The sequence below is a fragment of the Urtica dioica genome, chromosome 8, assembly GCF_054948205.1.
Source record: "Urtica dioica subsp. dioica isolate 48M chromosome 8, U.dioica_male_clone48M_v1_H2, whole genome shotgun sequence".
In the NCBI taxonomy this organism is placed as follows: Eukaryota; Viridiplantae; Streptophyta; class Magnoliopsida; order Rosales; family Urticaceae; genus Urtica; species Urtica dioica.
Window position 1 is genome coordinate 2,416,671 of NC_142763.1, and position 12,490 is coordinate 2,429,160.

Here is a 12,490-nt window from a genome sequence, read left to right on the forward strand (position 1 = left end):
TTTAACCTAAACTTAATTTTAACCTAAACTAATCACATTATTATAACCTAAACTTAATTTTAACCTAAACTAATCACATTATTATAACCTAAACTTAATTTTAACCTAAACTAGTTCTCACAAATCCATTCAGGTTTGATTTTCTTACCAAAATGTCCGTGAATTCGGTCTCGCCGCTCGCGCGATAGCTCCGTCACGTCTCGGGCCGCGTCTCGTCGTCTCGAACCATCACCGTGGGCTCTGCGTAGCCCGCCCTAATCGAGTCTAGACCATCGATAATCAAACTCAAACAACACAAACTCATCAACAATTCAAATCACCATCAAAGTCCCGAGCTATCAAATTTTCTTTCGAAACAACCATATCAATAACAACTCATTATTACGGCAAAAAACAACCCCCACGGCCATATACCCACACGGCCAAAAACAACCCCCACACTCATATACCCACACGGCCAAAAACAACCCCCACGGCCAAGTCAAATTTCACACGGCCAAGACTAAAATTCCACACGGCTAAAGGAATCCACACACGGCCAAAACAATCCAAGGTCACCCAATCGTCCAAATATCAAGAACAACCTTGATTACTCAATCTCAAATCATATTTTCGAGTACAATAACAACAAATCACATCCAGAGAATCAAAACCCCTAATTATTCAAATTCAAAACCCTAAATACCTAATTCCCGTCCAAAATTCAATGGAAATTCCAACAAATTGATCTCAATTTCACAATTTCAAGCAATAAAACATCACCACCAAGCCTAATTAAACATCAAAACTCAATCAATTCTTCGAGATTTCTCATTGAAATTAAAAACCCCCAAAATGAATTTCAAACCCTAGATCCAAAAAATCCATTTCGGATGACAGAATTTCTCACCTATTTCAAGGGATTCGGCCTCCCCGGTGTGGTCTCTCTCTTTCCCGGCGTCTCTTTCTCGGGCGGCGGCCACGACGAGCTCGCGGCGGTGGCGCTCTGCTCGGCTGGGACGCGCGCGCGGTGGAGCTGTGATGGCACGCGAGGGCTGAGCGAATAGGAAGAAGAAGAAGGTGAGGAAAGGATGATGGTGGTCGGGATGGTGATGAGGGATGGTTCTCGTTTGCTGGAATTTTTTTTTTCTTGTTCTCTGCAGGTGACTGAGCGAAATGAAGAGGAAGAATAGAAGAAAAACGAGGAAGATAAAGAAAGAAAGAAAGAAGGAAATGAATAGAAAAAATTTTAAACAATCAGGTGCGACTTTGTCGCACCTAAAAGTTTTTTAAACTATCTGGTGCGAAAAGTCGCACCTGATACTCAAAAGAAAAAAATAATTTAAGCGAAATTTTTTGGACTTCTGGTTGACAGTCTGGTGCGACTAGTCGCATCTGATAGTCATGCGCATCATAAAACCAAATTTGTAGTAGTGCGTAACATTTCGTTTGGTTCAATTATATTGCATTTGATTTCATAGAAGAAAAAAAATTTGAAGTTAGATAATGGATTCGGGAATAAAATTCTTCTATCCGTCGAAACCCCCGTACAATTATCATACAGAGTTGCAGTGGATCATCGAGGCAACCCAAGAATAAAATAATAAACAATAAAGGACTATGAAAGAAAGAACTTGAAGAAGAAGGATTTAAATTACTAGTCCCTAGATGTCTTCTCTTGAGCTCTTTGTTGTTGTTGTTCTAGCTGTTCCGTGAAGCCTCGTCGCCATAGCGGTCGGTGCTGGTTAAAGCGTCGAGGACGAGGCCGGAAATGTCCCTCCTAATGGCAGTAGTACGGATCGGAAATCGTGTTAAATCACGACCGGCCACCGAGTCTCCCACTTTAGAATATTTGAGCCTAAATTAAATTTATTTTGGAATCTTGCTCTTCATATTTGTACTTTATCGTGTGCAAGCCTAAAGTAATGACTTAACTTCCCTTAAAATTATGTCAGCCTTACACTTACCCGGACGTGTACATAATGACAAGTGAATAGGAAAAAGACTAATAAATACAACCGATCGACGGGTGAATTGTTAATCGATGAGTAACTGAATATCCACGGATAGATCAGCGAGTATTAAAAAATAAATATAAATTCAAAGTGAAAAAAGTTTAAATATATATGTGACTAGCTAGTTATAGAAATTAAAACATAATAGATAATGTTCCAGTGAAACAATGATACGAATATTAGGAATCATATATGGAGTTGTTTATTTTGTAGTTGGTAATACTTAATATAAACAACGAATATACCACATACTATCAGGTAGCGTCGATAAATTAGAAGCGTAAGGTGTATGATTACCGTTTTCCAGTGATCAGAGATTAACAGTTTACCGACAAGTTACCGTGGAAAAGTTAAAACCTCGTTCAAAGATAAATCACTCACAGTACTACTCTTCGAAGATATAATTCTCATATTGGAACGTGGCAAGAAAGTCGGTACCGGTCTTTCCGGAGGGAGATGATCAGGAATATTTGCTTCAAAATCGAGGATGCGAATCACCTGCCTCATCGAAGGCCTCGAATCGGGATCCGGGTGGACGCACCACAACCCTACGATCATCAGCCTCAAAATTTGATCCTCATCAAAACCATCCACCGCAGAAGAAGAAGAGGAAAAAGAGAGTAGCCTCGGGTCCACGGCAGACATAATTTTTCTGTCTCCATAAAGACTCCAAACCCAATCAACGATCCCGATCTCTTTTTCTTTGGCAGCTCGGAGGTTGATGGCTTTTCGTCCACAAGCAATCTCTAGAGAGACAACACCGAAGCTATATACATCACATTCCCGGCTGTATCGGCCGGTGGTGACACTCTCCGGCGCCATGTACCCCAACGTTCCGGCGAGGACGGTGGTCTGTGAGCCCTTTTCATGGTCCACCAATCGGGCGAGACCGAAATCTCCGAGCTTTGCATTGAAGGTCGAGTCCAACATGACGTTACTGGCTTTCACATCGCGGTGCAACACGCATTGTTGCCACTCTTCATGAAGGTACAATAGAGCCGAGGCAAGCCCTTTGGCTATGTTGTACCGGACCGGCCACGGCAACAAGCCCTTATTTTCAGACTGTTTTACATAACAGAGCCAAAAATCCATGTTAGTAGTGCCAAATTAATGAAACTTAAAGTACTTGAAGGAAGTTGAATATACTTTGTGAGAGGCCAATTCATAATTTCATTTTAGGCTTATCTCTGAATTATAAGGGTTGTAGTATATTTACTTCCTTTTCCTTTTTTTTTACTAGTAGTTCCTAAAATTTGAAAAATTGATATCCTTTTCCTTCTTTTTTTTACTAGTAGTTCCTAATACAGAGCCGAGCCCTCTTGCTATGTTGTACCGGACCGGCCACGGCAAGCCCTTATTTTCAAACTGTTTTGCATGACAGAGCCAAAAAACAATGTCATTAGTGTCAAATTAATGAAACTTGAAGTCTAGAATATTGTGATAGGTCTATTTTTAATTTCATTTTAGTCTTATCCTTTAACTTCCTTTTCCCTTTTTTACTAGTAGATCCTACGATTTGAATGACTTTATATTAAGCGTTGTAAATGACTTTAATTTTTAGGCTGAAGTGTTCTATGCATATATAAATATTAGAAAATGCTGGATTTGAACAATGAACTCACCATTTGACCCTACAAAATAGTGTCACGAATAAGTCATAGTTTTTTAAAAAAATAACGAATGATTCTTCATCTTACCATTGACGAAACTCACTCAAGAACGCCCAAAGTGCCAAATATTCAAAGTTCATAAATTACTCGCAGAAGAGATTAATCTACATATCAAGCTTATAAAGTTCAAACGCCTACATTTTCAAAAATGGAATTATTGATTTCTTATCGGCAAACCAACATTTTAAACTTGGACAAGAGAAGTTTAAAATAAATATGTAGAAAAAATTAGTATTATTTGTTGCCGATGAGAAGTTTATGAGAACTGTATTTTTTTTTTCTAAATTATTGTATAAATAAAATATAAAAACTAAGAACTACTAAAATAAATTGACATAAATATAGGTGAATCATCAACGCATACCGTTGTCCCTTGCTTGAAGAGGTGGGAGTCTAGGCTTCCGTTGGGCATGAGCTCGTAGACGAGAAGTAGGTCTTTCCTCCGGTGGCACCAACCGACGAGTTGCACCAAATTCCTGTGCCTCAGTTGGCTGATGATCGTGACCTCCGCCGCGTACTCTCTCACTCCTTGACGGGAAACACTCGACACTTTCTTTATCGCGACTCTCGTTCCGGAGCCTCTCAAGACTCCTTTGTACACGCCGCCGAACCCTCCTTGCCCTAGCTTTTCCTCGTCAGAAAAGTTGTTTGTTGCCGCGGAGAGTTCTTCGTATGAGAACCTCTTTGCCCCGATGCCCTGCTCGAAGCCCTCGTCCATGGAATCCTCCAAAATCGATTCGGTTTCGGCTTTATGTTTATTGTACCTTTTAAAAAATGCAGCAATGATAAACCCTAGACCGGTAAGAAGAAGAAGGGAAACCCCGACGGACATTCCCGCGATCAAACCCTTTTTTGTAGTATTGAATCTTGAGCTCTCTCTTGGTGTCTTCATCTCCGCCGTCGTGTTTGATTGTAGCGTCGAACTGAAAGACCAAGATCGAAGGACGTGGCTTGAAGTGCACAACGTGTTTGAGGCTGAAAACCCTACGACCACCTCTCTCGGCAAATAATCATCCAAAGAGATCCGATCAAAAATATTCTGCCAGAGAATGAGATTCCTCTCCTCACCGCAGCCAGAGAACTCGATGCTTAGATTCTTTGACCTAGAATTGTAGCTTATCGCAGCGTCATAAACCCGACCTTCCTTGTTCGACGTGATGTTGCATGACCACGGTGCCGAAACCCTAGACACCATCGACTTCACGTTAATGCCGACATGCTTTCCGGCGATCTCAGGAGGGTCGATCTCCCGGTTGTAACAAGTGTCGAACTCCACCGCGACAAAACCGACCCGCGAGGCCTTGAGCTCGTCGTGACTCACCAATCCGATCATTTTCCCATCCGTCTTGTTCGGCATCTTGTAAGAAGGATCGGCCATGAAAAAGGCGATCCCGTCTCCCGCGGGAAATTTCTCCGCGGCTATTGTGAAGGAAAACTCGACGGTGAAATCGGCCACGTCAACACCGCCGCCTGGGCCGCTGAGCCAGAGCTGCATGAGATCTTTGTGTCTGACGTGGCCGATCTGGTTTGTCTTGTTTATGGCGGTGAGTTCAATCCCCGAGTCCAACCGAGTGGCATTTCCGAAGAGTCTGAGCTTTGTGTGTTGAGGCTTTACATCCCGGTAGTTAAATTCCATAGGAGTTGAGCTTGGAATTGTCGTCACGATCAGGAACAAGAAAATGGGTATTGTGACTACCATCGTTATAAATTTTTTTAAGGTGTTTGAAATGTCTGGTAGTTCGAGATTCAGCGTGATATGATTCGAGTGATCGTGAAGCTGACGTGAAACAGCGATCATATTAATTACGTAGATATATATATGTGGTGTGTGGAGAGCCAAGGAAATTTCGTCGTAAAATTGACGTTCGAGAAAAGTCTGAAGTCTATGTAGGAAGTCAAGTAAGAAAAGTCTAAGTTTCATAAAGGCGGCTTTGTTGTGAATTAAGTAGAAGGTCAAGTGGAGTTCACAACAAAACCTTTATATATAAATGAAATTTAAATAAATGAACGCCTAGCGACCTTCTACTTTTACTACTTTCGACTTTCAAGCATGTGCTATCTCTACGTCAACAAAAAAGCAGGAAAAGCATAAAATAAAATTAAAAAAAAAAAAACGGTGATAGAAGAAAGTGGAGGAAAAACGATAAATTTTAGATTTAATATGATGAAATATATAACTCACAAGACAAGCAAGCAAATGAGTAAATTACAAAACAAAAAATTTAATTTTAAATTTAAAGTCATTATAAAAGAACTTTTGAAATTAAAGTTGAAAAGTAAGCAATATCATTTTCCTTTTTAATAGGGGACATTTTACAGATGCTAAATTCTTACGCTCCGACTAAAAATATCAAATTCTTATAACTTCAAAGAATACTGGTTTTTAGTATTAAAATTCTAAGCAATCATTATTCTAAATGAAACAAGTCGATGGTTAAAAATTAAAGAAAATTAAGAAAAATAAATGATAATAAAAAAATATAAATATTGAGAAAAATAATTGCTAGACAATCAGTACTTTATATGAGATTAAGTAATTTTGGTGATTATTTGGGAATAAAATTGGAAAAGTTCACTGCGGGTTAGAAAGGCCATACTAAATTAACTGATAACCCGGCTATTAGAAAAAGGAGATATTTCACAAATATCTTCGTTGAAGATAGTAACTCCATGTATACCTCCGTCTTTAAACATTTCATACATCTCATTTTTTTTTTCAGATGACAGTATTTTTTTTATGAAACTGTAAACAACTAATAACAAGTTAAATGAAACTTGAAACAGTAAAAAAAAAATTCTAATAAATTGTAAACTACAAACAAAAAAATTACAATATTAAAGAATTTTTAGAATAAAATGAGACAATCGGAATAATAGATGAGCTATTCTTGAAAATCATTTTTAAAAAGATGGTCAGGTAATTTCCATTTAGAAAAAGCCCATATCTGCCCAACTCTAAAGACTTGGCCTTCTTGAGCAAATAAAGGCTTGGCTTTATACAAGTCATCCTTCGGGACCGGAGGTTCGAATCGTTGTCAGGTATATATACAGGGACCCATATATATACATGGCTTTATTTGAAAACTGTTTGGCTATTTTTTATTTTTGTCCATGTGCAAAACTCTAATTAACTTTTTTTTTTTTAATCAAATCTTCATATTTTTATAATGGTTTCAGGTTTGAAACAATGGCATGGTTTGTTATGTGTTATTTGTTTTCTTTCCTGGTTTTATAATGTATACAAAACTACAATAAGCAGATTCACCCCAAAAAAAATAAAGAAAAATAATATTTACTAAACTGGCTTAAATTCTTCGGTTAGATAGCTAAAATAACTACTCTACATTACACGTAGTATGCTATTGAATATTAGAAGCAATCATACAAAATAGCTATTTAAAACTAATTAGTATAAGTTTTCAACAAAATAGTAATAAAAAAAAAAAGGAAATTGACTTTGTAATATTAGAAGTTACGAAAAAAAATTAATCACAAAGGCAAACAAGTTATTAATTTATAATTGCATGTTTTAGCTTTTTCTACGAATTTAGAAAGAGAAAATATCAACGGTATCTCCTCAGATTAATCGAAATGCGCGATTTTTACTTTCAGTTTTCAAAAATATCAGACATATTCTTTCAATTAACATAAATAATATATATCTCCCATAAAAATATGTTATATTACAAAGAACACCATTTTCGTTTATATTTTACAATAAAATAATTTGAATTCCCCAAAGTACCATTAATAAAATAAATATTTATTTACTGTTTTATTAAAGAAAAATAAAAAATTCTCTTTATAAAATAAATCTTAACTTTTTATAAATTGATTTTTTAATTTAGTATAATAGAAAATAAAAAGTTATTTCATTAAGGGTATTTTGAGGTGCTCAAATATTTTTTTATAAAAAATAAACGAAAAGAGTGCTATTTCAATATATCATATTTTCAGGAGAGATATATATTATTTATATTAAACTGAAAGAATATATATGATATTTTTTTAAAACTGAAGTATAAATTGCGCATTGCGATTAAATTGAAGGGATAATGTTGATATTTTACTTTTTAGAAATCATTTTACAATTTTGTAAATCTATTCAAATTGACTATTTAACTGTACCATCTCAAGTATTGTTGATAGTCCCTTGATTAGACCATCCAAGTATGATGCAAAAATGCATATTGTATTATACTTATTTGTACGTTGACCATTTTGTGATGTTTTTTATTTTGCCGGATATGGAATTATTTACATTAGTTTTTTTCATTTACACATTAGGTGAACGTGAAGGAAAAATGAATATGGACAATCTGTCAATAAATAAAATAGAGGTTTTTCATAATACATTATCAAACAACATTTGTATGAAGAATATATTAAGTTTATTCCTTTTAGCTTAGAAATTACAAGTTATAACTAACTAAGCCATGTAAAATTTGTCAATTACATTCTAACTAATTATATCTGATCTATAATTAGAAATTAGGCATTTTAATCACGAAGTAAGTGAAATTAGTTAATTTGATGACGTGATAATTTGATTATTAATAGAAGTGACTGATTTTCAATTACTAATCAAATGTGAACTAAAATACAATTTCAACATTTCAAAAAAGGGTATATAACTATAATATGTTAAAAATTATACTATAGTCCTAGATGAATTAACAATCTATTAAGGTTAAAACTGGCGAGTTTGTCAAAAGAAAAAAAAATGGTTAAAACTGGCCCAAAAAAAAAAAAAAAATACATCGTGTTTGGAGATGCCTCTTCAGGATATTGTAGTCTATAGATAGACCATATCGCATTAATTAGTGATTTATTGTAGGGTTAAGGAAACCTCGTATCGGATGTTGCGGGAATCATTAGAACATGGGCTCTAACTTCTAATACCAACTAATTAAAAAAAATAAGATTATTCAACAAAAGTGTTATGTTAAAGAAAAAGGTCTAATGAGACGTACAAAAGGTTGGTCAGGTCACCAACAATATATAAGTTACTTCCTTTTATATATATATATACGTAGGGGATAAAGCATTAAACTCACTAAAGTAATTTCAGGCCATATCAATAAGGAGTTCCTTGTAAATATTTATCTTATTTGAATCAATTAAATATTTCATGTATTAGATTATGTGTATCACATATATTCATCTTAATTGTTTTTTTTTTTTGGCAAGTTAAAAGTCGATTTTAATATCTCTCCCGGAACGAATAATGAGAATATCCATCTATTAAAAAAAAACGATTCTAAGTCAAAACTGTTCCGCATAATGAGATATTACTTTAATATAGCTAAGCCATATATTTATAAATGATGGCCTCTATGGTTATGGTGGTATTTCTTTTTATTAGGATTAGAATGGTTTTCTCGTCCCTAGCTACTCATTTGATAAAATTAGAAGAATAGATTATGTAATAAACATTAGTGCTCTAATTTTAATATTAGGGGAACCACTGAGTGGTTGTTTACGAGTACTGTTCCCATAAAGTCATGAGCGCAACGGATTTCGTACATGCAATAAGGTTTTATTTTCGTATATGCGGTCCACGTGTTATAATTACCAAAAAGATCATTTTATACAGATTTAAAAAGTGTTATTTACAACCCTAACTGTCGCGCGATCTCTCCAAAAAAAAAATCAAGACTTGAATTTTCAATTTTCGGTGTCATCGCCTTTTCCTAGAATACGAAAACTCAGGTGGTCCCGACCAATAGAGACTCTCGACTTATAGAAAAGTATAATTTATCTTTATTTTCTTTTTCGTCTTTTTCTTTTCTTTTAATTGTATTACAATAATCCAGACTTACTAGATCTAACTTTTGTACCGCACGATCTTTAATCGGGTGGTTTTGAATATATTTCTTTAGATCAGAATCTCGGATTTAAGATATGATTTTCTTTGGGCGTAGATCTCAGTCAGACAAGAGTAAGACCACTAAAATTGCAATATGAAACCGGCGAAGACAGACGTTTTCGCTCGTGATTCGTGTAGTAATCTCATATTGACATGTTATATGCATAAACGGTTAACACACAACGGTTATATTGTTGTATTTATCATTGTTTATGGTCCATTTTTCATCTTGTTCTTATAGAAGTTTTTTAATTTTTTTTGCGCTATTCTTGTAATATGAGCCTTTAACTTTTATCAATAAATTCTTTTGAATAGCTTTTTATAAAAAAAATAATAAAAAAATAAAAGAAGATGGAATGAAGGGAAAAAAACTAGTCATTCATTGTTTTCTTCTTTATTGTCAGGTATTGATAATTTACTTTCTGCCTAGAATTGCGGACCAACCAATTTTACTAGCTAATAAAAATAAATGTTCGAAGAGTTGAGTGTAAATATGTGTCTCTTTTAGTCATTTAAGACTTGTACGCAACTATATTAATGATGATCAAGGCGCTGGCAAGCCGTATCAAACCAGCCATTGGTCTCGTCATTGATGAAAATAAGAGCGCTTTTATTGTTGGGCGGCAAATCGTAAACAATATCATAGTGGGGTTCGAATGTAATTTTTTTTGCTTTGGAATCGTTCCCGGGGAAAGGAAGGCTTCGAAGCGCTTAAACTCGACATGAGTAAAGCATACGATAGAATCAAATGGGCTTTTCTTCGGCGTATCATGGAGACTATGCGATTTGGCCCCAAATGCGTGTCACGTCTAATGGATCGTGTCTTGATGACCCGTTTCTCGATCATCGCTAACGGCCTGACTTCAAAGCATTTTTTGCGTCACAAGGTCTCCGTCAAGTTGACCCCTTATCCTCATATTTATTTCTTTTGTGCGCTCAAGGTTTCTCTTCGCTGCTACATTCCCAGGTGCAACAAAGATCGATTCAAGGAATCAGAATTGCAAAGAAAAGCCCTCTGATATCGCACATTTTTCACCGATGACAGTCTTGTGTTCTTCAAATAAAGCTAAAGCGCCGGCATGCCGAGCTATCCTCAACTGCATAACAGCCTACTCCAAGGTGTCGGGGCAGATTGTGAACTTTGAGAAATTTGCGATCTCTTTCTCGCCAAACACATACCAGCGCCATATAGACGAGATAGAGTAGCTGCTAGGTGTTCAACGTACGACGGGCATTGAAATCTACTTGGGGTTACCTACATTCTTAATCTGATCGAAGAATATTCAATTTTAATATCTTCGTACCAGAGCACTGAAGCGGATAAGAGGATAAAGAAAGAATATGTTTTCTATGGGAGGTAGAGAAATACTCATAAAGTCGATAATTTTATCGATCCCAACATACACAATGAGCATCTTTCGAGTCCCGAGCAACAAAATAGAGAAGGCTTGTGGTGATTTATGGTGGGGTACATAGAATGGTAGGAAGCGGTTTCATTGGCAAAGTTCGAGGGTCTTGGGTTCCAAAGCCTCGTTGATTTTAACCAGGCCCTCTTGGCGAAGCAGGTTTGGTGTCTCGTTCGAGCCCCGAAATCCCTCGCGGCGAGGTTCATGGACGAGAAATATTTCCCCAATGGAACCTCTTTTACGGGCACCGATCCATCCAATTGTTCTTACGTGTGGAGGAACTTGATGTGGGGTCGTAATCTGCTCGACCGTGGCTAGAGATGGCGTGTTGGCTATAGTGAGAAGATTCGAGTATACAGGTATACTAGGTGGATACTCTCGCCTTTTGGATGCCAAATACAATCTCCCCCCTTCCCCCCCCCCCCCCCCCCCCCCCCAAGCTCGACAAAAACGAGAAAGTAAGCATGCTTATACTACCATCAGGAGAGTGGGATGAGCGACTAATCCGCTCCTATTTCCTCCCATTTCAAGCGGAACATATCCTTTCCATTCATTAGGCGGGACGGGAATAGAAAAAGTATTAGGATAAAATGTCCTCTACTTTACATAAAATAAAAATAAAAAGTATAGCAATGATATTTTATTTTTTATTTTAGGGTAAACTAGCAAAGTAGCCATTTTGAAACATGGTTTTTGGAATCTAGCCAACGTTTGGTAAATTTTGCAATCTAGCCATTTACTGAAATTTATGGATATAAAATACCTAATTTACCCTTTTTCATATACTTGCTTGATCAAAACACTAGCCCACGTTTGACCGGTTTGAATTGTATACATCCAATTAATTTCAGATTTTTTCGTAATTTAATTGGATATTTAGCTAATTTAATAGGAGATTCGGTGATGTAATTAAAAGAGAAAATTTAATGCAATAAATGCACAAAAAATTTACCATAATTAACAGAAATTAACAAATCAGTGGAGATTAACAAAAATTTACAAACATTTACACTGTATTTACTTACACGGCTATAATTTCAGCAATTTAATTTCAGCCTTTTGAATTCATAATATGAGATTCGGTGATGTAATTAAAAGGGAAATAAAATATTTATTTGATTGAATAAGTCAAACAAGATAATGAATACACGTAATTATGATAAAATCCCGTTCAAAATTAGAAAATAAATTTGGAAAACAAAAATACCGTATTAAATGCGTATTAAAGGAAATGAAAGAAATCGGTTCTATCTGCACATATGTAAATTTACCATAATTAACAGAAATTAACAAAGCAACGGAGATTAACAAAAATTTACGAACATTTAAACTGTATTTGCTTACACGGCTATAATGTACATTAAAGAAAAAAACGCTCAATAACCAACTTTGCCAAGTATAAATTTTTTTTTAAAATTCGAAATTTAAACCGAATATAACAAATTCGGCTACAAAACCAAGTTTCAAAACGTGGGCTAGTATTTTTGAAACCAAACCAAGGCTAATATAGTAAATACCATCTTACATAAATATGACACGTCATCAAATTTG

General features: G+C 35.6%; 1 pseudogene across 1 annotated transcript; it reads right to left on the minus strand.

The window, feature by feature from the left end:
• Positions 1-2,044: 2,044 nt before the first annotated feature.
• On the minus strand, positions 2,045-5,363 carry LOC149387192 (L-type lectin-domain containing receptor kinase IX.1 pseudogene; annotated as a pseudogene). The gene is made up of 2 exons (XR_016300501.1): positions 4,029-5,363; positions 2,045-3,056 (listed from the first exon to the last, which is right to left on the minus strand). The product of XR_016300501.1 is annotated as an L-type lectin-domain containing receptor kinase IX.1 pseudogene (transcript).
• Between the last annotated feature and the right edge of the window lie 7,127 nt (positions 5,364-12,490).